A 24242-nucleotide genomic window follows, 5' to 3' on the forward strand; every position below is an offset into this window, starting at 1 on the left:
TGAAAGGTGACAGTGAGCGTGTCGATCTCCCAGTGGCTCTCCATCTAACTTTTAATCCCCTAGCTCCGTGCACAAGGCCCCTCCTGCTCTCTCCCCTACCTTCCAGTTCAGGCGTCACACCCTCCTATGTCCCCTCCTGTGTCCCCTGACTCCATACCAGGCTGCTAAGAGTTACCCAGACTGTCATGCCGTTCCACACTCGAGAACCTTCACCTTTGCTATTTCCTCTGTGCAAAACCCCGATCCCTCTCCTTCTTCACCCACTCCCTCAACATTCAGAAATCAGCTTGTGTCAAGGTTGAACTTCCCTCCATCTCCGCATGCCTCCCGCGCCCCCGGTCCACACACATGCGTGCACACACATATACACACGCTCCACGTGACCTCAGGTACTCCTCCTCTCTGCCCCTACAATGCCACGTGCTCACACCTACCACACCACTTCATCCTCTGTACTGTAAAGGCTGATTTATCTCATCCCTGCTGGACTGTGAGTTCTTTGTCGGGAGGGACAAATTCTTGTGCATTTCTGCTTCCCCATCATCTAACACAGTGCCTGGCACACGGTAGGTGCCCTCTCAGCTCCATACACATGCACTGAATGAATGGAGAAGGGTGTCCCATCAACGTAGAGAGGTTTGATAGCAGGTATAGAGCAAGACACATTCACAGGTCTGGAGGGCTGAGTCAAACCTTGAGCATTTGGGAGGCTGGAGAAAGCAAAGAGGGGGCTGGTCTTACAGGAAGTAGGATTTGGGGACAGTTCATCAAAGTGGACACTTGGGTGCAAGAAGAAGTCAGGGACTCAGGTACTAGAACTGGTAGAGAAGAGTTGGGGTTGTTCTCAAGAGCGCGACAAAAGACCCCGAGATAGGGATGATTTCTGATGCTGATGGAGCTGCTGAGGTAGGAGGAGAGGTAGTGGATGGAAAGGAAGCCAAAAACCCTGTTAATGAGAACAAAAGTGTGCAGGGAGCCTGTTTGCTTCTTACATTGCGCAGTTTCCATGGTGTCTTGGTCAGCCTTCATCCCCTAAACCTAGTGGCAGGACCAACGGGGCCATCCCTGGCAGAAGCTAAAATAGGTACCGTTGTATTCCCACATTTAGCCTTAACAGCTCTCTCCCTCTTTCATCACTTCTTTTCCCCAAAGTACAAGGAAAAAAAATTCAATCACCACATTCATATTTAGCAAAGTTCTTGGGCCAGATTACTGGAGTTTAAATCCCAGCTGTGCCACTTGTTCCCTATGTGATCTTCAGCAAGCTGTGTGCTCAGCTTTCTCTTCTATAAAGTGGGGATGATAATCATAGAACCTACCTCGCAGGGTTATGTGAGGATGACATGAGACGCATGAAAAGCATTTAGCACAGTGCCTGGTGTACAGTACTCAGTGACCTTTCATAGCTATTGTCATTCGTGTCGTGCTATTATTGATGGCATAGTGACCATGAACACAGACAACAGAGCCAGACCATCGGGTTCAAATTCTGTCTCCACCTCTCACTAGCCCTGGGACCTTGGACAAGTTACTTACTTCAGACACTTACTTCAATTTCCTCATCTGTGTAATGGAAATAATAGCAGACTTGCCTCAGAGGGCTGTCAGGAGAATTAAAGTAGTCAATAGTTGTAAAGCATTTAGAACAGTGCCTGGGTTATATAATAAGTGCTTTCTAAAAATTTGTAGAATAAGTTATTGTTATTAGGAACCAGTGATTTCCTTTGTCCAACCCCCCCCTCCTGAGCTACAGTGGAGCCTCAGTATCCGAGGATGTGGAGGACAAACTGTATCCATTGTACTACAGCATTTTATATAAGGGACTTGAACATCCTTGGATTTTGGTATCTGCAGGGGCTCCTGGAACCAATCCCCCACAGATACCAAGGGACGACTTTACTTGCAACTTTTGCAAGTTTTCTTTTTTTTTTTTTTTTTAACATCTTTATTGGAGTATAATTGCTTTACAATGGTGTGTTAGTTTCTGCTTTATAACAAAGTGAATCAGCTATACATATACATATGTTCCCATATCTCTTCCCTCTTGCATCTCCCTCCCTCCCACCCTCCCTATCCCACCCCTCTAGGTGGTCACAAAGCACAGAGCTGATCTCCCTGTGCTATGCAGCTGCTTCCCACTAGCTATCTATTTTACATTTGGTAGTGTATATATGTCCATGCCACTCTCTCACTTTGTCACAGCTTACCCTTCCCCCTCCCCATATCCTCAAGTCCATTCTCTAGTAGGTCTGTGTCTTTATTCCCGTCTTACCACTAGGTTCTTCATGACTTTTTTTTTTTTTCCTTAGATTCCATATATATGGGTTAGCATACTGTATTTGTTTTTCGCTTTCTGGCTTACTTCACTCTGTATGACAGACTCTAACTCCATCCACCTCGGTACTTGCAACTTTTCAAAAGGCCTAAGAGCAACCCTATGTGTCAGTGGTCAAAACCAATGGCTATGGGCAAAGGTAATATTGGAGCTTCCCGGCATCTCCCAAACTGTGCCCTGGGAGCACCAGCCCTTTCTCTCTGCTATACATCTGGCTTCACAAGACCCAAACCAGCCCCAGGCCTGCTGGGAAGTTTGCCCGAGTCCTGATAATATATGACAAGGTGATGGGAGGGAGTGGCGCGCCCACAGAAAACAGCTGACCCAGTGGACTGGCTGCTGCCAGTGGATCTATTTCCCAGCATCTTGGAAGCTGCTGACTTCAGCCTTTCCAGAGTAAAGCACTGTCCATGGTCAGAGACAGCACTGAGGCGAACACGCAGCACAGCCATAAATCTGCAAGCCATGTTATTTAAGAGACCTGACTTTCTTGTGTTGCGATATTAAAGCAAATCTGCCTCCTGCCCATAAATCAGCAGGGCTATTTCCATCCTCAGCCACTCTGCTCAGCCATCTCCAGATGCACACAGCATACATTTCTCTCACTTGGGAGATGCAGGTTGAGAAAGTAAAGGAAGATACGTATTTACCCCTCCCTAAACTCTGTCCTCACGACCCTGCCTGCGCACTCCTTCCCTGTCCTAGGATCTTAGATTCCCAGCATCTTCTGGAGAGTCACAAAAAGTACAACACAACCCCCTGGATATTGATATAGCAGGTTACATTCACAGCACTCTTGGCAGATAGGGCAGGTACAGTTAATCTCAATTTAGAGATCATGAAACTGAGTATCAAAGATATCAAGTGAATCTCCTGAGATCACACAGATAGTAAATAGGGGAACCTGGGATAACACATGTCTCCTAACTCCTGGTCCACTGCTCTTCCTACAGTGTTAAATGTTTCATCATGAATTACTTCACATGCATAAAGCAAAGATGTATAGGGACGCTCCTGGAAAAAAAAAAAAAATGATGTCAGTTCAAAATTTTGAATGAATGTTGACTGAGAGTGAGCTATGTGCCAGGTACTTTCCAACACATCAGCAAACTTTATCATTACACCAGAACTTTCCATGGCTTCCCATCGCCCAGAATGTAGCCCAGGTTCTTAGCATAATATACAAAGGCGCTCGTGATCTTGGCCCTGCCTGTTGCTTTGCCTTCATCCCCAGAGCACAGGTCACAGGCTTCACTTCATCTTTCTGTCCTCCAGGAAGTCAGCTCTGACCCACCCCACCCTCCCTCACGCCCTGGCTGAGCTGAGGCTCTTCCTCTGCCGTCCTCTAGCACCTGTGCTTGCTCTCTCTGCAGCGCTTTCCTCACTTCATCACCAGGCTCTGTTTACTTGTCATTCTCCTCCTCAGACTGTGAACTCCTTCAAGGCGGAGATATTGCATAGTTGCAGGTAAAATGGTGGGTGCACAACCCATATTTCTGGACTGAATCCTCACTACCATCCTATCCGGTGAACATTGCTATCCTTGCTTTTACAAGTGAGGACACTCATTTGTAAAAATGAGGGTGGACATTCAGACACACTGCAGGACTGTTCGGCATCAGCCTTTAGGAGGGGCCCCAGCTGGGCCTGAAACTCAGGCTTCCAGCCCATGCCCTCATCTCCTTCCCCTCCCTGCCTTATTCAGTCTTGGATGCTTCAATTGATTTCTGCTTTTCCAGCCTGAGTTAGTACGCAGAACTAGCCCTGCCATTCAGTGCCACTGAGGCAGAGGAAGAAACATGTGTCCTGGCTTCTCCCCACCTCCAGTCAGCATGCCTCAACCATCCTTTGAGAAACGAAGCTCATGGGTCACCCCTAAAGGAATGTTGTCCTGTGGGCTTCCGCAGAGGGCTGACCAGGACCAACAGGTAAAAACCAGAGGGTAGAATATTAGCATGAATTCACAAACATTAGGCGCTCACTATGTGCCAAGCATTTCCCAATAACTAGATCTATCGGAAATGAAAAGAGACTGTTGGCCACACCTGGAGGGTGTCCACTAGAGGCAGGATGGGCACCTAGCAGCAATGTTAAAAGCAGAGACAGAAGCATCCGGTGGGGATGGGGGTGGCCTGAGGCGACTCCCATGCCCTCTGAATTTGGAGCCCTGGGTCCATAGACCTTGGGTCCCTGTCTCTCCTACCCTCCCAACCCCAGCCCCTCGCCAACTCTCCCGAGCACTATAAAAAGCCAAGGCTTTGGAAACGTAGCTAAACTAATTTTGTGAAAGATTCGAAAATGTTCTTTAAGTATGGCTCTAAGTGATTTTATTTCCAATACTTGCTGGCAGAAAAATATTGCCCCTGCATTTCAATGCAGAGGAAATAAACAGGCTGCATTTGGCCAAATTCACTTATTTAAGTTATTTCCTAAAGTGAGTGTAATTTGGAAATCGCTAGTATTATTTTCTCCCAGTGCCGGTTAATGCCTTATCCATGGCCTCCGGAAGGGACACTTCTTGCAACGAGAGTTATTAGCTTTTTATTTAGAATGTACTGTATGGGTGATTTGTGGGTGTAACAAACCTGAATAATTTAAAGTAGTCTTTATTTGCTGAGAACTGCAGAGTTTTTTTAAAGGAGATTTTAAATCTTTAAACTTTCAGAGATTAAGAGAGATTGGCCGGGGGATTTATTTGTAGCAGGAATTTCTTTTTCTTATGCTTGCGTCTTTCCCAGCACCCATTCTTCTTTCCTGCCTCATTCTAGAATCATGTAATGTCAGCGCTAGAGGAGACGGTAGACAGCCATCCTTTAGAGCAGTAGTTTTCAGACATCTTTTATGGCCAAATCCTTTATGCAAAGAAAAATTATTTTAGCCCCACTAGCCATAAACCAGAGCTGCTCTGGGTGGGGCCTCTTTCTCTGTTGACCTCTCCACCCTCATGCGAAGCCTCACAGCACCCCTGGGGAACACACTTTGAAAACCAAGACCCCTCATTTTATAGAAAGAGAACTGAGGCCAGAGGGTAAGGAATGACTTATCCAAGGTCACTCAGCAAGGACAAGGCAGAACCGGGATTAGAACCGTGTCTCCTGACACAACCTATGTACATCCCACCAGCTCTAGCTGCCTCTTGCACTTGGCTTGCCATTTTAACATAGATCTGTCAACCATCTTTCAAATTCCCATCTTTTGGGAGGAGTGTAAAAAGGCAGCTCAGCGCAGGAGCACAGCACAGGATCACACTCATTCATGTTAGTGACGGTAATCACGGTTGTCCCAGGCCACAGGCTCCGGGCAGGTACATCCTCAGGACGTGCCTGCACTCAGCAGCCATCCTCCGTCTCCAGCAAGGCTTGGTGGCTCGTCATTTCTAAGCAGGGCACGTTTTTCTGCAGTCCCCTTTCCAAAGAGCAAATGGTGACAGCAGCCGGGAATGCAGAGTCAGCAGAAGGGAAGCCGCTTTGCCTGCAAAGGCCCTGCAGAGACCCCGCACCCTTTGCCCCTCCTCATTATACCTGGAAACCCAGATCTTTTTCCTGGGGTCTGGGGTACCCCGTGCCAGCCAATACCCACCAAAGGCCTCATCTCAGTTCCATACCCAACACAGATTCCATACAGAAGCAAGGGCAATTTTGGTTTGTCTTTATGCTTTTCATTTCTAAGGAGAAAAGCACCTGTTACATAAAAGGTCTTTTGTTCTGCTAAGGACCTTGATGAATTTAGGTCTGAATTTAGGGGGTAAAGGCTTAAGAAAGCTCAACTTCACTGCAGGAAAGGGACGAGTTTATTTTGTTTTGTTTGCTAGAGGTGATGGAGTGGATAAGAGAGAGATGGGGCGGGGGGGGGGGGGGGGAGGCTCTGCCCCCGGGCAGGAAGCTGGAGTCCAGTGTGCCAAACTGACTAGAGGGATTTTAAAAGCAAAAATCCCTAACGTGAAATTTTAAGTTATCTATGCTGCTGCAGTCAAAATCCCTCCCATTCCTCCACTTTCAAGAAAGCCTTCTATACACTCAAATGCCATATTGTGAGTGGCTTTCCCAGCAGAAATCAGGAGAAAGAGCTGAATTCATATCTCAGTTGAGGAGGTGGGGAATCAGACACATGAGCAGGGCAGTGAGAAAATCCCTAAAGGAGGTGATTGAATTAAAACTGGAGCTCAAAGCCAGAGCTGACTGCAAGAACAGAAGACTCTGGGCAATGCTCCATCATCCTGGGGAGAGTTTACTGCTTACACACTCCATGAAATGGGCGTCTGAGTCTGCCTTGTTTTCATTTTAATTCGTGGGGAGATACCATCTGGTGTTCAATTTATATATCACCTAACCAGAGCATCTAACACTGTAGAAACACAGATTTTGCCTGTAATGTCAGGGCACTGGGAGAGTTAAGATATAGTAACAGTCGTTAATTCAAGCCGATAATGTTTGCTGACTCTGGCTGCAAACTAGACACATTGAGAGTAACTTTCCTTCTTTCTGTTTGGTATATTTGTGCTTGCCTAGGTTTGAATACTCCAGAAACCCTTTAGTTCCAACTGCATAAGCTTTCACAGGACCACACATGATTAGTGGTGTCATGAGGTCAAGGGAGAAAGATTGCTTCACTCCAAAGCAAAACGCATGAAAGAGGGTCACAATGTTTAGCCTTTTTGATCTTACTAGTGATCAAGAACAATAGCAATAATAAACATTCTCATTCTTTGTAAAAGATCATCTGAGATGTTGGAAAGTCCTAGAGACACACACAGGTCACTGCTGGGTGGAAGGTCCCAATCAGGTCCAATCTGAAAGATAAGGGAGAATTTGAGGAAGTTGCACACCCAGGAATTGGGGGAAACAGAGAAAGGACCTTGGTGTTCATCTTCTCCAATGTCCTTGAGGTTGGGAGATAAAAGGCTCCCCTGGGGAGAAGACCTCAGGGTGGAGGTGGAGAGAGGTTAGCAGGTGGCTAGGATGAGAGTAGGGTAGATGCATATTTTCTGGGAAGATCAAAGTCATGAGCAGGTTTAACCAAGCAGGTAGGTCCCCAAAGGGTGGCTAGTTCGGAGCATCCCAACCTTTAGCCCTTTGTTTCACAAGGTTTCTTCCAATAGGAACCCAGTTTCCCTTCCTACTACAGCACGTCTCTAACTTGCAACACCTCTAGATGGGCAGCCCAGGGTCAAGGCCAGAGTGCTAGCTTTAATTCCAGAGGTCTGTATTCAAGCCTCAACTCTGCCCTTCTCCAGTTGTACTACCATGAATAAGGTCAATCAGCTACTCAAGCCTCAGCTGGGGCATTATTAAATCATGAGGTGTCAAGTGCTTTCTCTTTCAAGGAGCAGAGCCCTTTCTTCAAGTAAAATCTTATGCAGGAGCTCAATATACAAAAGAGATCAAAGCAGAGTTGGCTGGAAGAAAGTGAAGGTGACCATGGCAGGCCCTAAGTCACCCACAGACACACAGTGCTGCAGAGGCACTCCTTACCTGGCAGCCCACGTGGCAGGCACCCCCTGGGGTTGTGCAGTAGAACAGTACTAGCTTTAAAGTTCCTCAGAACATGGTTCAAACAATCACAGGACAACCTAATGCCCTTCCAGTTACGACAGACTGTGGGAATATGCTTACTCCAAAATAGACCAGTCACAGGGCTAACCCCAATTCTCTGCCTTTGCCCCAACTCAGCCTGGTTGCCCCCCCAGGAGCCTGGAGGCTGGGGAATTTCAGATGAAAGAAGAGAATAAAGAGGAGAAGTGAAGAGAAAAAAACAAAAGCAAAACGATGTCCATTTAAGTGCTTGGTTGTGTATACTTCGATCTAACTGTAAAACACACTGAAGGAGGAAGTTGCCAAACAGAATGAATCTTTTTTTTTTTAATTTTTATTGGAGTATAGCTGATTTACAAAGATGTGTTAGTTTCAGGTATACAGCAAAGTGAATGTCATGCATATACATATATCCACTCTTTTAGATTCTTTTCCCGTATAAGGCATTACAGAGTATTGAGCAGAGTTCCCTGTGCTATACAGCGGGTCCTTAGTAGTTATCTATTTTATATATAGTACTGTGTAAATGTCAATCCCAATCTCCCAGTTTATCCCTCCCCACCCCTTACTCCCTGGTAACCATAAGTTTGTTTTCTATATCTGTGACTCTATTTCTGTTTTGTAAATAAGTTCATTTGTACCATTTTTTTTTGGTTCCACATACAAGTGATATCATATGATATTTGTCTTTCTCTATCTGACTTATTTCACTCAGTTTGACAATCTGTAAAACAAAATGGTGCCCATATAAGTACTTGGTTATGTATACCTCGATCTAATTGTAAAACACACTGAAGGAGGAAGTTGCCCTTGTAAACAGAATGAATCTTGACCCAGGGTCAGGAGGTCTGATTTCTCGGGCCAGTTTTGTCACTTCCTAGCTGCGCAACTCTGACAACTCATTTGTGAAATGGAGAGAAAAGAATGTCTGCCGTACCAGACTGTTTCGAGGAACAGAAGAGAAATATGTGTTAAAATACATGGAAACCATAACATGTATATGATTTAAGAAATTATTGTTCCCTTATTATTTTTTAATTTAACTAGCACCTTCCTAGAGGTGCCGTGGATGTTATTAGCCCAATCCTTTACACCACTGAATCTCAAACTGTGATTCAGTTGATGTTTCAGGAATTCTGCAAACAATGGAATCACATTTCAATTTTTTAATAAATTCAAATCTTTTTAAACTGTGCTTCAGTGCTAGAAAAGTAGAGGATGCCCGGAGAACATTCAGTGGTGGGAGGGGCTGGGGTTGGTGGAGCAGGGAAGGTTTGCTGAAAGAAGTTATGTTGGCACGCTAAAGGATGCAGGGGTGTGGGGAGGCCAAGGGAAGAGCATGAGTGGAGATCCTATGACGGGAAAAAACATGGAGTAATTAAAGAAGTAGAAGAGGGGCTTCCCTGGATGTCCAGTGGTTAGAACTCCGCGCTTCCACTGCCGGGGGCATGGGTTCGCTCCCTGGTCGGGGAACTAAGATCTCGCAAGCCACGCAGCGTGACCAAAAAATAAATAACTAAATTTTAAAAATAAAGAAGTAGAAGAAAGAAGGTCAGTGTGGCTGGCAGGAAAGGACAATGGTGAGAGTCGAGAGATGAGTTTAGTGAGGGAGGCAGGGAGGAGACAGATCAAGCTTTTATGAGCAAACCAAACCTTATATAGGATGCAGAAATTTTTGCTTCTCACTATTTTCTCGTTAGCTAATGTATTTTCCTTCTTTTGGACACTAGTGAGGATGAGAAATAAAAATATCAAGATATTAAGGCACACTGGCCAACCTGACCAAGCACAGCCGTAGGGCAGATGTTATACCTGAATAATTCAGAGCAGCAGGACGCAAGAGGGCCTAGCACACTGGGATGTTGCAGGAGCATTTGTTACATGAATGAATGACTGAAAGAATAAACAAGTGACCTTCAGTTTAACCATTCATTTATCGATGATTCTGCCCAAAGAGCTAGAAACTAATTCATTAGGCCCTCAACCGTGGGCTAGACCTTCACCCACAGAGAGCTACCCACCCCATCCCATCCTCCACAGCAGAGACTAGATTCCTACGCTTCAGTTTTTGTCTTTCATTTTAACTTGCTTTCCTATGTCATGCAATCAAACACCCACAAAATTTTTCTAAATTAGAAGAGACCTTTAAAAGCACGTCGTCTAAAGCCTTCACCCTGCCCTCTCTGATCCCACACTTAAATCTCTTTATCCTCCCTACCTACGGATTTCTACTCTCTTCTAACAACTCCTCCTGCAATGGGCGTTTTTTTGCCTCTCAAACAACTGTAAATGTCAAAATGATTCTTCCTGAAGCCAAAACCTACCTCTGAAGCATCCATTCATGAATCTCAGTTCTTCTATTCCTTTGAGGATACACAGATTAAGCCTTCTTCCTTTTTCAAATAAGAGCATCTCAGAAATGTCTTTCCTCCATTTGTTCCATGGAAATCATGTTTCAGTTCCAGATCAGAAAATTAGAGTTCTGTGCCCCCTGCAGATTCTAACATCCCAGGGTCGTGGGCACAAAATACAGCACCTGTAGATGGTGTCTCCAAGACCTTGTTGTGTGTTTTAGGTCTTCATATACGGACTTCAGTAAAATAAATATCAGGGCCTTTGGCAACTAGGGCTAAGGTTTGAGTTCAGTTTGAAGTCTCCCGTGAAATATGTTGGGTGGCTTGAACTCTGACACTTGTGAGTATTAGATCACACAGTAAAACTATCATGACTAATTCAACCCAACTGGAGGAAGTTATTGGCGGGATGCAGGGTAGCAGGGGTGACTTAAGACGTTGCTTTTTGAGAAAGGAAGCTTGCATGAATGAAGACTGAAATGATTTGTTAACCCCCAGAGAAGGTGTTACATATAGGTCAAACCTGAGTTCATTGCCAGGGCAGCCGTGCTAAAGGGCTCTGGCTATAAATTCACCTTCTTTCAACATTTATAACAATGAGTTTAAGAACTTCGAAGAGTGTACAAAATAATTTAATAAAGCTTATTTTTGTTATATGGGTCTACTTGAAATAGGGCCATGATCTTTATCTTTTTTTTTAAATGACTAACCACTACACAGAACAATTCCTTGCCTTTATTGTCAGAAGTAAGATCCTCCTCATTCTCTCAAGTGGACACATGGAGCAAGAGAAGGAAGGTTCCATGACCCCTGGAAGGCTTTGGTCAACAGTGTAGCACACCATGGCAGTAATCTCTGGGCCACCATTTGGCTTAATGAATCCACTTGACTTTAATTGAAACCCAGATGTAATCTTTTATAGCTTAATGATTTGTTCTCCCAGGCACTCTGATGAAATATAAACAGTTCCCTAGAATCCAGTGAAAATCGTTTCTATTCCTCATTTCTGTTTCTAATTAATTGTTGAGCAATTAGATTGAACCTTGATCTGTGGCACTCACTATAAAATTGTACCATGGCAGAGAGTCTTAATAATGATCTGCATCACCACAAAAGTAAGATGTTCTGGAAAAAAAAAAGAGGAAAAATATTTTGAGGGCCAATCTTTCTTAATTCATTCAATTAAAAATATAATAATATTTTGTCCTGAAACAATACCTATTACCTGAACTAATGAGGTCTTTCAGCACCCTGGTGAATGAGACAGATACAGAAAGACAGATATGGAAAGATGCTGAGGTTAAGTGACTAACTGGTGGCTGACACAATGGGAAGCCATGGCAGAACTCAGCCCAAAGCCGACAGTCACAATCTAAATTAAACACCCCTAGCCCAAGAGAGTCGCAGAGATGTCACGATCATACCGGAAAAATTACAACCAGGGCTTGCCTCAAAACTCCGAATGCGCATCAAAGGAAAGGCATATTGTTTCCGCCCCCCCTCCACCGGCCCCCCATTTCTTCCCTTGGAAAAATGACGGCAGTGCCATTTCTAATTCAGTGTTATGCTGGGGAGGTTGCAAATTAATTACAATTATGCCTTCTTTGTGCCAAGTGATAATTTACTGCAATTAATTATCAAAAGATCTACTGCTGTCAATTACGATACTTGCTCTTGAGCGGGGAGGAGCTATTTGCGAGCCTATGAAATCTGTAACCAAGTTATGTTTTGCCCTTTTTCTTTTCCATTTCCAATTAAGCTGTTATAATTTGTTTTCATTATGCCAACACAATGGAAAAACTAACAATGTTACTCTAACCTTTTTCTTAATCTAAACATTATCTTGACTTTCATTGAGTCAACACGCCTATTGTTACACCTGCAAGTCGTACATGGAGGGAGGCATACTTCAGAATTAATGAGCGCAGCTGCGGTCTCTCTTACATTCAGCACTTGTAAAATAGACCTCTTTAAAGTGCCATTATCACAATATTGATAGAGTTATTTATAGCATGGCAAACGCTCGCAGTCATAACAGAGAACTTGTTATCCACAGCAAGTTCATGCTGCTGTCATCCCCTGGCCTCTATCCAGAGCTGGGGAGCAGGCACCAGGTGGACCATCTTTCAAAAATAAGCTCTAAAAAGACATCCAGAAAACTTTTTTCTCAAAGTGAATCTGATCGCCAGGAGTAGTTCCAGTGATGGAGTGACTACCTGTAGGAAACACAGGAAGTGGTCCAGAGTCCAGGCGTATAAGACATGGCACCTATGACCCAGCCCAACACAGTTCTGCTGGGAAATGGGAAACCTGAGGTGCAAGGCTTGTGCCATTTCTTATGTCAGTCAAAGATGTCCGTGCAGACGGGCGCTGTCAGGAGAAATGGTCCATCTCCACACCCTTGCTTGTGCTCTTCCATTCAACAGATGATCACCCTTTCTTTTCTGTGAATGGAACTCTTTATTTGCATCTTCTCCCCCATAAAATTTAAGCTCTTTGTGGATTAAGCATGCAGCTTATTTGTGTTCTGATTAGCACAGTGGGAAAATACTATATTATGTAATTAGCACTCTGTAAATTTATTTAAGAATCCTTTGTCATGCACTACACATGTGTTAAGCACATTATAGGTCCTATAAAGCAGTATAGGTCCTATATAAGTCATAATTTCTTCTCTTAAGAATGTCATAGTCTAGGAGACAAGGGTTCTTTTATTTTGTTTTTTTTTTTTTGAATTTTTGAATTTTATTTTATTTATTTTTTTATACAGCAGGATCTTATTAGTCATCCATTTTATACACATCAGTGTATACATGTCAGTCCCAGTCTCCCAATTCATCACACCACCACCACCACTCCTCACCACTTTCCCCCTTGGTGTCCATACGTTTGTTCTCTACATCTGTGTCTCAATTTCTGCCCTGCAAACCGGTTCATCTGTACCATTTTTCTAGGTTCCACATATATGCGTCAATATACGATATTTGTTTTTCTCTTTCTGACTTACTTCACTCTGTATGACAGTCTCTAGATCCATCCATGTCTCTACAAATGACCCAATTTCATTCCTTTTTATGGCTGAGTAATATTCCATTGTATATATGTACCACATCTTCTTTATACATTCATCTGTCGATGGGCATTTAGGTTGCTTCCGTGACCTGGCTATTGTAAATAGTGCTGCAATGAACATTGGGGTGCATGTGTCTTTTTGAATTACGGTTTTCTCTGGGTATATGCCCAGTAGTGGAATTGCTGGGCCATATGGTAGCTCTATTTTTAGTTTTTTAAGGAACCTCCATACTGTTCTCCATAGTGGCTGTATCAATTTACATTCCCACCAACAGTGCAAGAGGGTTCCCTTTTCTCCACACCCTCTCCAGCATTTGTTGTTTGTAGATTTTCTGATGATGCACATTCTAACTGGTGTGAGGTGATACCTCATTGTAGTTTTCATTTGCATTTCTCATAATTAGTGATGTTGAGCAGCTTTTCATGTGCTTCTTGGCCACCTGTATGTCTTCTTTGGAGAAATGTCTATTTAGGTCTTCTGCCCATTTTTTGATTGGATTGTTTGTTTTTTTAATATTGAGCTGCATGCGCTGTTTATATATTTTGGAGATCAACCCTTTGTTCGTTGATTCATTTGCAAATATTTTCTCCCATTCTGAGGGTTGTCTTTTCATCTTGTTTATGGTTTCCTTTGCTGTGCAAAAGCTTTGAAGTTTCATTAGGTCCCATTTGTTTATTTTTCTTTTTATTTCCATTACTCTAAGAGGTGGATCAAAAAAGATCTTGCTGTCATTTGTGGCAAAGAGTGTTCTTCCTATGTTTTCCTCTAAGAGTTTTACAGTGTCCGTCTTACGTTTAGGTCTCTAATCCATTTTGAGTTTATTTTTGTGTATTGTGTTAGGGAGTGTTTTAATTTCATTCTTTTACATGTAGCTGTCCAGTTTTCCCAGCACCACTTATTGAAGAGACTGTCTTTTCTCCATTGTATATCCTTGCCTCCTTTGTCATAGATTAGTTGACCATAGGTGTGTGGGTTTATCTCTGGGCTTTCTATCTTGTTCCACTGATCTGTATTTCTGTTTTTGTGCCACTACCATACTGTCTTGATTACTGTAGCTTTGTAGTATAGTCTGAAGTCAGGGAGTTGGATTCTTCCAGCTCCACTTTTTTCCCTCAAGACTGCTTTGGCTATTCAGGGTCTTTTGTGTCTCCATACAGATTTCAAGATTTTTTGTTCTAGTTCTGTAAAAAAAATGCCATTGGTAATTTGATAGGGATTGCATTGAATCTGTAGATTGCTTTGGGTAGTATAGTCATTTTCACAATATTGATTCTTCCAATCCAAGAATATGGCATATCTCTCCATCTGTTGGTATCATCTTTAATTTCTTTCATCAGTGTCTTACATTTTTATGCATACAGGTCTTTTGTCTCCCTACGTAGGTTTATTCCTAGGTATCTTATTCTTTTTGTTGCAATGGTAAATGAGAGTGTTTCCATAATTTCTCTTTCAGATTTTTCATCATTAGTATATAGGAATGTAAGAGATTTCTGTGCATTAATTTTGTATCCTGCAACTTTAAAAAATTCATTGATTAGCTCTAGTAGTTTTCTGGTGGCATCTTTAGGATTCTCCATGTATAGTATCATGTCATCTGCAAACAGTGACAGTTTTACTTCTTCTTTTCCAATGTGTATTCCTTTTATTTCTTTTTCTTCTCTGATTGCCATGGCTAGGACTTCCAAAACTATGTTGAATAATAGTGGTGAGAGTGGACATCCTTGTCTTGTTCCTGATCTTAGAGGAAATGGTTTCAGTTTTTCACCATTGAGAACGATGTTTGCTGTGGGTTTGTCGTATATGGCCTTTATTATATAGAAGTTCCCTCTATGCCCACTTTCTGGAGAGTTTTTATCATAAATGAGTGTTGAATTTTGTCAAAAGCTTTCTCTGCATCTATTGAGATGATCATATGGTTTTTATTCTTTAGTTTGTTAATATGGTGTATCACATTGATTGATTTGCATATATTGAAGAATCCTTGCATCCCTGGGATAAATCCCACTTGATCATGGTGTATGATCCTTTTAATGTGTTGTTGGATTCTGTTTGCTAGTATTTTGTTAAGGATTTTTGCATCTATATTCATCAGTGATATTGGTCTGTAATTTTCTTTTTTTGTAGTATCTGTGTCTGGTTTTGGTATCAGGGTGATGGTGGCCTCATAGAATGAGTTTGGGAGTGTTCCTTGCTCTGCAATTTTTTGGAAGAGGTTGAGAAGGATGGGTGTTAGCTCTTCTCTAAATGTTTGATAGAATTCACCTGTGAAGCCATCTGGTCCTGGACTTTTGTTTGTTGGAAGATTTTTAATCACAGTTTCAATTTCATTCCTTGTGATTGGTCTGTTCATATTTTCTATTTCTTCGTGATTCAGTCTTGGAAAGTTATACCTTTCGGAGAATTTGTCCATTTCTTCCAGGTTGTCCATTTTGTTGGCATAGAGTTGCTTGTAGTAGTCTCTTAGGATGCTTTGTATTTCCGTGGTGCCTGTTGTAACTTCTCCTTTTTCATTTCTAATTTTATTGATTTGAGTCCTCTCCCTCTTTTTCTTGATGAGTCTGGCTAATGGTTTATCAATTTTGTTTATCTTCTCAAAGAACCAGCTTTTAGTTTTATTGATCTTTTTTTGGTTTTGTTTCTATTTCATTTATTTCTGCTCTGGTCTTTATGATTTCTTTCCTTCTGTTAACTTTGGGTTTTGTTTGTTCTTCTTTCTCTAGTTCCTTTAGATGTAAGGTTAGATTGTTTATTTGAGATTTTTCTTGTTTCTTGAGGTAGGTTTGTATTTGTATAAACTTCCCTCTTAGAACTGCTTTTGCTGCATCCCATAGGTTTTGGTTCATCGTGTTTTCATGGTCATTTGTTTCTAGGTATTTTTTGATTTCCTCTTTGATTTCTTCAGTGATCTCTTGGTTATTTAGTAACATATTGTTTAGCCTCCATGTGTTTGTGTTTTTTACGTGTTTTTCTCTGTAATTCATTTCTAATCTCATAGCGTTGTGGTCAGAAAAGATGCTTGATATGATTTCAAATTTGTTAAATTTACTGAGGCTTGATTTGTGACCCAAGATGTGATCTATCCTGGAGAATGTTCCATGCACACTTGAAAAGAAAGTGTAATCTGTTGTTTTTGGGTGGAATGTCCTATAAATATCAATTAAATCTATCTGGTCTATTGTGTCATTTAAAGCTTCTGTTTCCTTATTTATTTTCATTTTGGATGATCTGTCCATTGGTGTAAGTGAGGTGTTAAAGTCCCCCACTATTACTGTGTTACTGTCGATTTCCTCTTTTATAGCTGTTAGCAGTTGCCTTATGTATTGAGGTGCTCCTATGTTGGGTGCATATGTATTTATAATTGTTATATCTTCTTCTTGGATTGATCCCTTGATCATTATGTAGTGTCCTCCCTTGTCTCTTGTAACATTCTTTATTTTAAAGTCTATTTTATCTGATATGAGTATTGCTACTCCAGCTTTTTTTTGATTTCCATTTGCATGGAATATCTTTTTCCCTCCCCTGAGTTTCAGTCTGTATGTGTCCCTAGGTCTGAAGTGGGTCTTTTGTAGACAGCATATATATGGGTCTTGTTTTTGTATCCATTCAGCAAGTCTGTGTCTTTTGGTTGGAGCATTTAATCCATTCACATCTAAGGTAATTATCGATATGTATGTTCCTATTACCATTTTCTTAATTGTTTTGGGTTTGTTTCTGTAGGTCCTTTTCTTCTCTTGTGTTTCTCACTTAGAGAAGTTCCTTTAGCATTTGTTGTACAGCTGGTTTGGTGGTGCTGAATTCTCTTAGCTTTTGCTTGTCTGTAAAGCTTTTGATTTCTCCATCAAATCTGAATGAGATCCTTGCCGGGTAGAGTAATCTTGGTTGTAAGTTCTTCCCTTTCATCACTTTAAGTATATCATGCTTATATCACCCTTCTGGCTTGTAGAGTTTCTGCTGAGAAATCAGCTGTTAACCTTATGGGAGTTCCCTTGTATCTTATTTGCCATTTTTCCCTTGCTGCTTTCAATAATTTTTCTTTGTCTTTAATTTTTGCCAGTTTGATTACTATGTGTCCCGGTGTGTTTCTCCTTGGGTTTATCCTGTATGGGACTCGCTGCGCTTCCTGGACTTGGGTGGCTATTTCCTTTCCCATGTTAGGGAAGTTTTCGACTATAATCTCTTCAAATATTTTCTCAGGTCCTTTCTCTCTCTCTTCTCCTTCTGGGACCCCTATTATGCGAATGTTGTTGTGTTTAATGTTGTCCCAGAGGTCTCTTAGGCTGTCTTCATTTATTTTCATTCTTTTTTCTTTATTCTGTTTCGCAGCAGTGAATTCCACCATTCTGTCTTCCAGGTCACTTATCCGTTCTTCTGCCTCAGTTATTCTGCTACTGATTCCTTGTAGTGTAGTTTTCATTTCAGTTATTTTATTGTCCATCTCTGTTTGTTTGTTCTTTAATTCTTTTAGGTCTTTGTTAAACATTTCTTGCATCTTCTCGATCTTTGCCTCCATTCTTTTTCCGAGGTCCTGGATCATCTTCACTATCATTATTCTGAATTCTTTTTCTGGAAGGTTGCCTATCTCCACTTCATTTAGTTGTTTTTCTGGGGTTTTATCTTGTTCCTTCATCTGGTACATAGCCCTCTGCCTTTTCATCTTGTCTATCTTTCTGTGAATGAGTTTTTTGTTCCACAGGCTGCAGGATTGTAGTTCTTCTTGAGACAAGGGTTCTTTACCTTTCTTTGAAGTTATAAGATCCTTTGTTAACCTGCTGAGGTAAACACTTTGGGATCTCTCTGTAGAGAAAGCAAAATGTCACTCAAATAGACTCCAGGGCCAGGGCTCTTATTACAGAGCTGCCTCAGAAGCCATCTGTCAGCATAAGGGGGAGGGTACTGAACTCAGATATCCAGACCTTTTTACAGGAGTCGAGGGATCCCCTCCATCTGTCCTTGGATGCAGGTGGTGGCGCTGAGGGAGAGGACCAGCAGTGACTTACAAGGCCTCTGCAAAGTAGGTGACAGTCTCCCTGGGACGCTCTGAGAAAAGTGACAGTTTTCTCTGCAACAGATGGCCTGATTCCCTGTCACCTTTCAAGGTGCCCATGTGGGTGGGAAATCTCTAGATATTGCACCCAATTTTAGGGGGTCACAGCCTTATAAAGCCCATCCAGGGATCACCCCCACCCACTCCACATTGTGACTAGTGGCAATGAATTGCAAGAACTGTGTGTTGGTTGAACTTAAATGTCCCAAGGGCAAGGGCATGCTTTGGTCTGGGAAAAAGGCTGTTTATCAGCTCTCCTCCCAGAAGCATATTCTCCCTAAACTGGTAGGCCTGGCTTGCTTGAATAGTGAGGGCCAGCCAGTTATCCCATGTTTTTTTAAGTTTGTTTTTGGATGTGTGGATTTTATTTCATTTTCCTATCTGTATTGTGATCAAAACCAGCCGCCTCCCCCACCCCACCCCGCCCTCCCCAGCCGCGCTCCTTTCGAGCAAGCAGTGAAGATGAGCACATGCAGATCAAACCTGCCAAGCGAATAGGTCAGCCCCTTTGCCAGCCTCCGACACAGGGCCCAGGGATAAGAGAAACCCAGCTGAGAGGGAGAGATAAGCCCTGATGCATAATCTTCCCCACCCATCCACATCTGAGTTTGCAAATAAGCATTCAAAAGTGACCCTGGCTCTGAGGGTTTTCACCATGCTGTGTTCTCCCCAGCCAAAGCCTGCCCTGAGTTCCATTCCACACACAGCCATCTCTCACCTGCAGGGGTACCCTAAAGGGAGACACGTCATATACCCATCTCATGGGAGTAGCCTGTCACTTATCTCAGGGTACAAGACCAAACTGTTGCATAGATTGCAGCAACCTTCCCTCTGAACCCCACTGCCTGCATTTATTGCTACTAAAGGGGATTCTTCCCCTTGCAGAGGGCAGCTGGGGATGGCTGTTTCGTGCAACCCAGGCACACTATATTCACAAAGTGCTTCTCTGAGAGGGCAGCTCCTGTCGTAGGAAGAGCCTGGTGAGGTAGGGACCCCAAGATTCTTGTCCTAGCTCTGCTGTATTATAGTCACTTTTCTCTCCAAGTCTTAGCTTCACCCATCAGCAAAAGGAAGGTGTCAGCCTAAATGAGAGGTTGGAAACTCAACCGCCCTCTGGGACCAGGCAGGTCACATAGCTGACAATAGCAGCCAACAGGGAGTGTTCAGAGCCATGGTGAACAGAGAAAGCCTGCACCACCTATAAAGGCATTTTTATTCCAAAATTTTAAAATGTGCTTGAACAGCAAGATATGTCTGCAATCGAAATTCGTCCTGTGACTGCAAGTTGTGAGCTCTGGCTATTGATTACAGCCAAAGCAAAATGATGCTACCGGTATTTCAGTACTTATTTTATTTTGCGGCCCTTTATCTCAGAAGTATTTAGGATGTTTTAAATAGAATTGGTGAAATTAAATAGATTTCAAATATGAAATTTTAGCTGAGCCTTCCTTGGCCATTACTGGTTCTGCTGCTGCCTCTGACATCTGTCCCTTCTGCCTGGGGCACCTTGGAGCAACTCTGGGTGATGGAGTAGGTCCAGGTGGGTTCTGAACTCTCCTGCAGGGTTTAGCGCCTGAATGCAGCTTTCAGGACCACTGCCTCTGGGCAGCTCCTCTGCTCTGTCCAGGAGCTCCTAACCGTAGCAGTTTTTATTGCTCTCCCATCTGCCCAGGAGAAATGACCCTGCCTGCAGCCCACCCTTCCTCTGCTTGTGTAAGACAGGAGGTAGGCAGAGGTGCAGAGTTCCATTCAAAGCTAGCTCTCCTTAGGAAAGATTGTTGGTGATATTATTCAATTTATTCCAGTCCCATGTCGAGCCTTTGTGCCTGTGTGGAGGGGAGGAAGGAAGCTCCCCTGCTCTGTGTTCCTCTGGCTGCCCCTGTGCTTACCTCTATCACTACACTTTTCATACTACATTATTATTTTTTTATTGTTCACATGTCTGTTTCTCCCACTAAAGCTGTAAGCTCCTTGAAGGTATTTTTGTGTCCCCAGTACCTAGCACAATGTCTGACATACAGTAGACTCCACACATTTTTATATTATTCCTTACTTCTTGTTTATTGCAAGGATGTTAAATTTAATAAACAAAATAAAGAAGATAGGGCATTCTGGGCTTGGGGGAGCATAAACGTAACAAACATAATCTATAATTATTTATATTTGTGATGGATATCTGCCTTTTCTACTCCACTGCATTGCCAGCACCTAGCGCAGACCCTGACATATAGTGTGTGCTGAATTAGTATTTTCTAAATGAATGAATGAGGGGAGAAAAAGCATATTTCTGTCAGCCTTCCTGGAAAAATTGCTTTGGTTTCCTTGCTTTCTTGAGCTCACCTACTAGACTCTCCCCTCTTAGGTATTGTGTTGATAACTTCTTTATGTCTTTGTGTTGGTCGAGGGTCTAGAAATCTTGAAAGAAAACCCTATGCAGAGCTCATGTACATACATGATAAACCAGACTGCTAGTTAAATCAGAAAGGCTTTTTCATAATTTAGTTAAACTCCCTTAAATGTAGACATTAGTCAAGGACAACTTTATTGATTGAGTCTAATTGCATATATTTTCTTACACTTTACTGAAGCCTATTTTTCAAGTCACTTGAAAGACTGCTCCCATTTCTGAAAAGGCATATGCCACAGAGAGGTTTTAATTCATTACCTTTTGGACATACTGTCATTCCCTGGCTAGTACCAATCCATTACAGAGTGTGATAGTGTAATTACTTATAGGACTCCCAACCCACCTTTTTACAAGAGTTAGCTGCTAGAAAATTCTGAAGACCTGTCTGCCTTTCATTCATTGATTCAATCAGTCATTCACAAACATTTACCAAGTCTCAATTATGTGCTAGAAATACAGAGATGAATGATGCACAAAACTGCTCTCCAGGAACACCCAGTCTGATGGAGGAGGTTGATGAATAAATAGTTAATTTAGCATAATGTACACAATGAACTAAGAGATCTGTACAAGACACCAGGTAGCTCAGAGGAGGATGGGGTGATTCATGGGGGAGAAGTCAGGGAAATCTTCACAGAGTCATGTGTGAGCTGGGTTTTAAAGGGGGTAGGAGTGCTTTGGACAAATAAAGTGGGGTAAGGGCGTTCCAGGCAATGTCACACCATAGCAGATATATACACAAGAGGAAGTAAGGATTAGCTAAGACACTGAGTGCCTGAGGTGGAGGAGTAGCCAGTCATCCCAGAGAAGGAGCTGGGGACCATGAAGAAAAGGCCTTCTGAGGATTTGGGTCATAGTCAACTTGACACTTCAGAAAGATGACCCTAGCAGCTGCATAGAAAATGGACCACAGGGACTTCCCTGGTGGAGCAGTGGATAAGACTTCACGCTCCCAATGCAGGGGGCCTGGGTTTGATCCCTGCTCAGGGAACTAGATCCCACACACATGCCACAGCTAAGGAGCCCACCTGCCACAACTAAGGAGCCGACAAGCTGCAACTAAGGAGCCCGCATGCAGCAACTAAGACCCAGTGCAACCAAATAAATAAAAAATAAATAAATACAAATACAAATAACCTTGCTCTGGTAGAGCAATCTTTAGAAAAAAGAAAAGTAAATGGACCACAAGACAGTAGACTTCATGCTTCTAGCTGAAGCCAAACCTCTCCAGCACCTCGTACCCCAGCTTTCTATGGACCAGCAGTGAGAATCCATTCTTTGCCTATTCTGGTGACTAGAGGCTACCTATAGCCCTTGGTTCCTGGTCCCTTTCTCCATCTTCAAGGTCAGCAGCATTGCTTGTCTCTGATCGTACTTTCATCTTCACATCTTCTCTGACTCTCCTTTTCAGCCTCCCTCTTCCACCCTTAAGGGCTTTCATTATTACACTGGGTCTACCTGGATAATCCAGGATCATCTCCCCATCTTAAAGTTAGCCGATTAGCAACCTTAATTCCATCTGCAACCTTAATTCCCCTTTGCCATGTCAGGTGACGTATTCACAGGTTCCAGAGACTGTGACATCTCAGGGGCCATTATTCTGCCACTACATGGAAGAAACAGACAGAATGAGCCAGTGTTGAGGTTTTTCTGAGGAGGAAAGCATCTAGTGTGATGGAAAGAGCCCTTTCCACTGTGGCTTTGAAGTTAAAGACCTGGGTTACATTAACAACTGGTCCACATGCTCACCCATGAATTTGAACAAGTCAGTTGATACCTCTGAGCCTCAGTATCTTCATCTATCAAGTGGGGATAACAATGATTACCTCCCAGAAAAACTGAGGGAATAAAATATTCCTTAAAATTAAGGAAGCAGGGACTTCCCTTGTGGTGCAGTGGTTAAGAATCCGCCCGCCAATGCAGGGGACACGGGTTCAGCCCTGGTCCAGGAAGATCCCACATGCCGCGGAGCAACTAAGCCCATGCGCTACAACTACTGAGCCTGCACTCTAGAGCCTGCGAGCCACAACTACTGAAGCCCGCACGCCTAGAGCCCGTGCTCCACAACAGGAGAAGCCACCGCAATGACAAGCCCGTGCACCGCAGCAAAGAGTAGCCCCCGCTCGCCACAACTAGAGAAAGCCTGCGCACAGCAACAAAGACCCAACACAGCCTAAAATAAATAAATTTCTAAAAATAAATAATTTTTAAAAATTAAATTAAATTAAGGAAGCAGTGCTTGGCCAAGAATAAGTACTCAGCAAATGAAGAGGAAGGGGTAAAAAGCTGGTTTCAGCTAAACCATTGGGAGCTAGCAGAGGAGCAAAAGAAAACAGAGCTGGAAAAGTAAGCAGGATTCACATCATGAAGAGCCTAGAATGCCAAATTTTGACCATGAAATGCTATCAAAGACACTGTCTGGAACAACAGTGAATGGCTAGAATATTCACCAAGCAAACAAGACTGTCAGATGAATTAGAATAAGTAGTTTTGGTATGAAGAGTCCCTCAGGACAGGTAGGCTAGGCTCCCTCACAGCTAGATTTCACATCTTAAGCCAATAAGCAGAAAATAAATCCCCCAATTCTGCTGCTGCCCCTGGTGAGCAGCATGTTGCCCTCTAAGCGCTTGGTTCATGTTCACACGTAATTTTAATTCTGCTTTAACTTCAGATTCACAGATTTCCAATTTATCCAACCTCTGGAACACCAAGGGCACTGGGAAAGCCTTTCTGGGAGCCTGCCACTGAGACAGTGGTGCCTCAATAAACATTTGTTGATCAAAAACCGCAAACATGGGAAAAAGAAGATTTGGAAACTAAAACTAGGTCTTTTGAAGTGGAACAGAATTTGAAGAGTTTAACTGTGACATATTGAAAAGCACATTTTGCAAGTAAGCAAGTGGAGAAAATCATCAGCTAAAGTCAGCAAAAGCATTCAGAAGAGAAAAAAGAAAATCTAGAATCTTTATGCATGTTAAGGGAACGTTTTGGACTTATTTCTTTTTTGTCACGATCATATGTGTACACACACATGACCTAGGACAATGCCTAATTACAAACATCAAGCAATAACTCTGAACGTTCAGAAAGATTCTTCTAAGCTTCTATGACTATTATACCATCAAATATCCCTAACTAATATTTGTTAATCAACAATATTAATTTGTTTTGTAAAGTTTTTCTGCAATCCACAATATACTAGTATGGCATTTCTAGTTATTTGGTTAGTTAGTTAGCTAGTTCTCTATAAACTGATACATTTCTGACATTGAAAATAATATTTTTGAATGAGTGTTTTCCTCCTGATTATAGGATAACAAATGAACACTGTGCTTATTGCACTAATCTCTGCCGGTAATATGAATCATTTTAGGGCATGTGTAGTGAGCTCTAAATGTGTCGAATTGGCTTCCTGATTTAGAATGTTTGTCAGAGCCTTCATCATAGACCAATGTCACTACGTCTCCAGAAGGTTCCTTTTAAAATGTAGATTTCCTC

Source organism: Balaenoptera acutorostrata, chromosome 1 (genome assembly GCF_949987535.1).
Source record: "Balaenoptera acutorostrata chromosome 1, mBalAcu1.1, whole genome shotgun sequence".
In the NCBI taxonomy this organism is placed as follows: Eukaryota; Metazoa; Chordata; class Mammalia; order Artiodactyla; family Balaenopteridae; genus Balaenoptera; species Balaenoptera acutorostrata.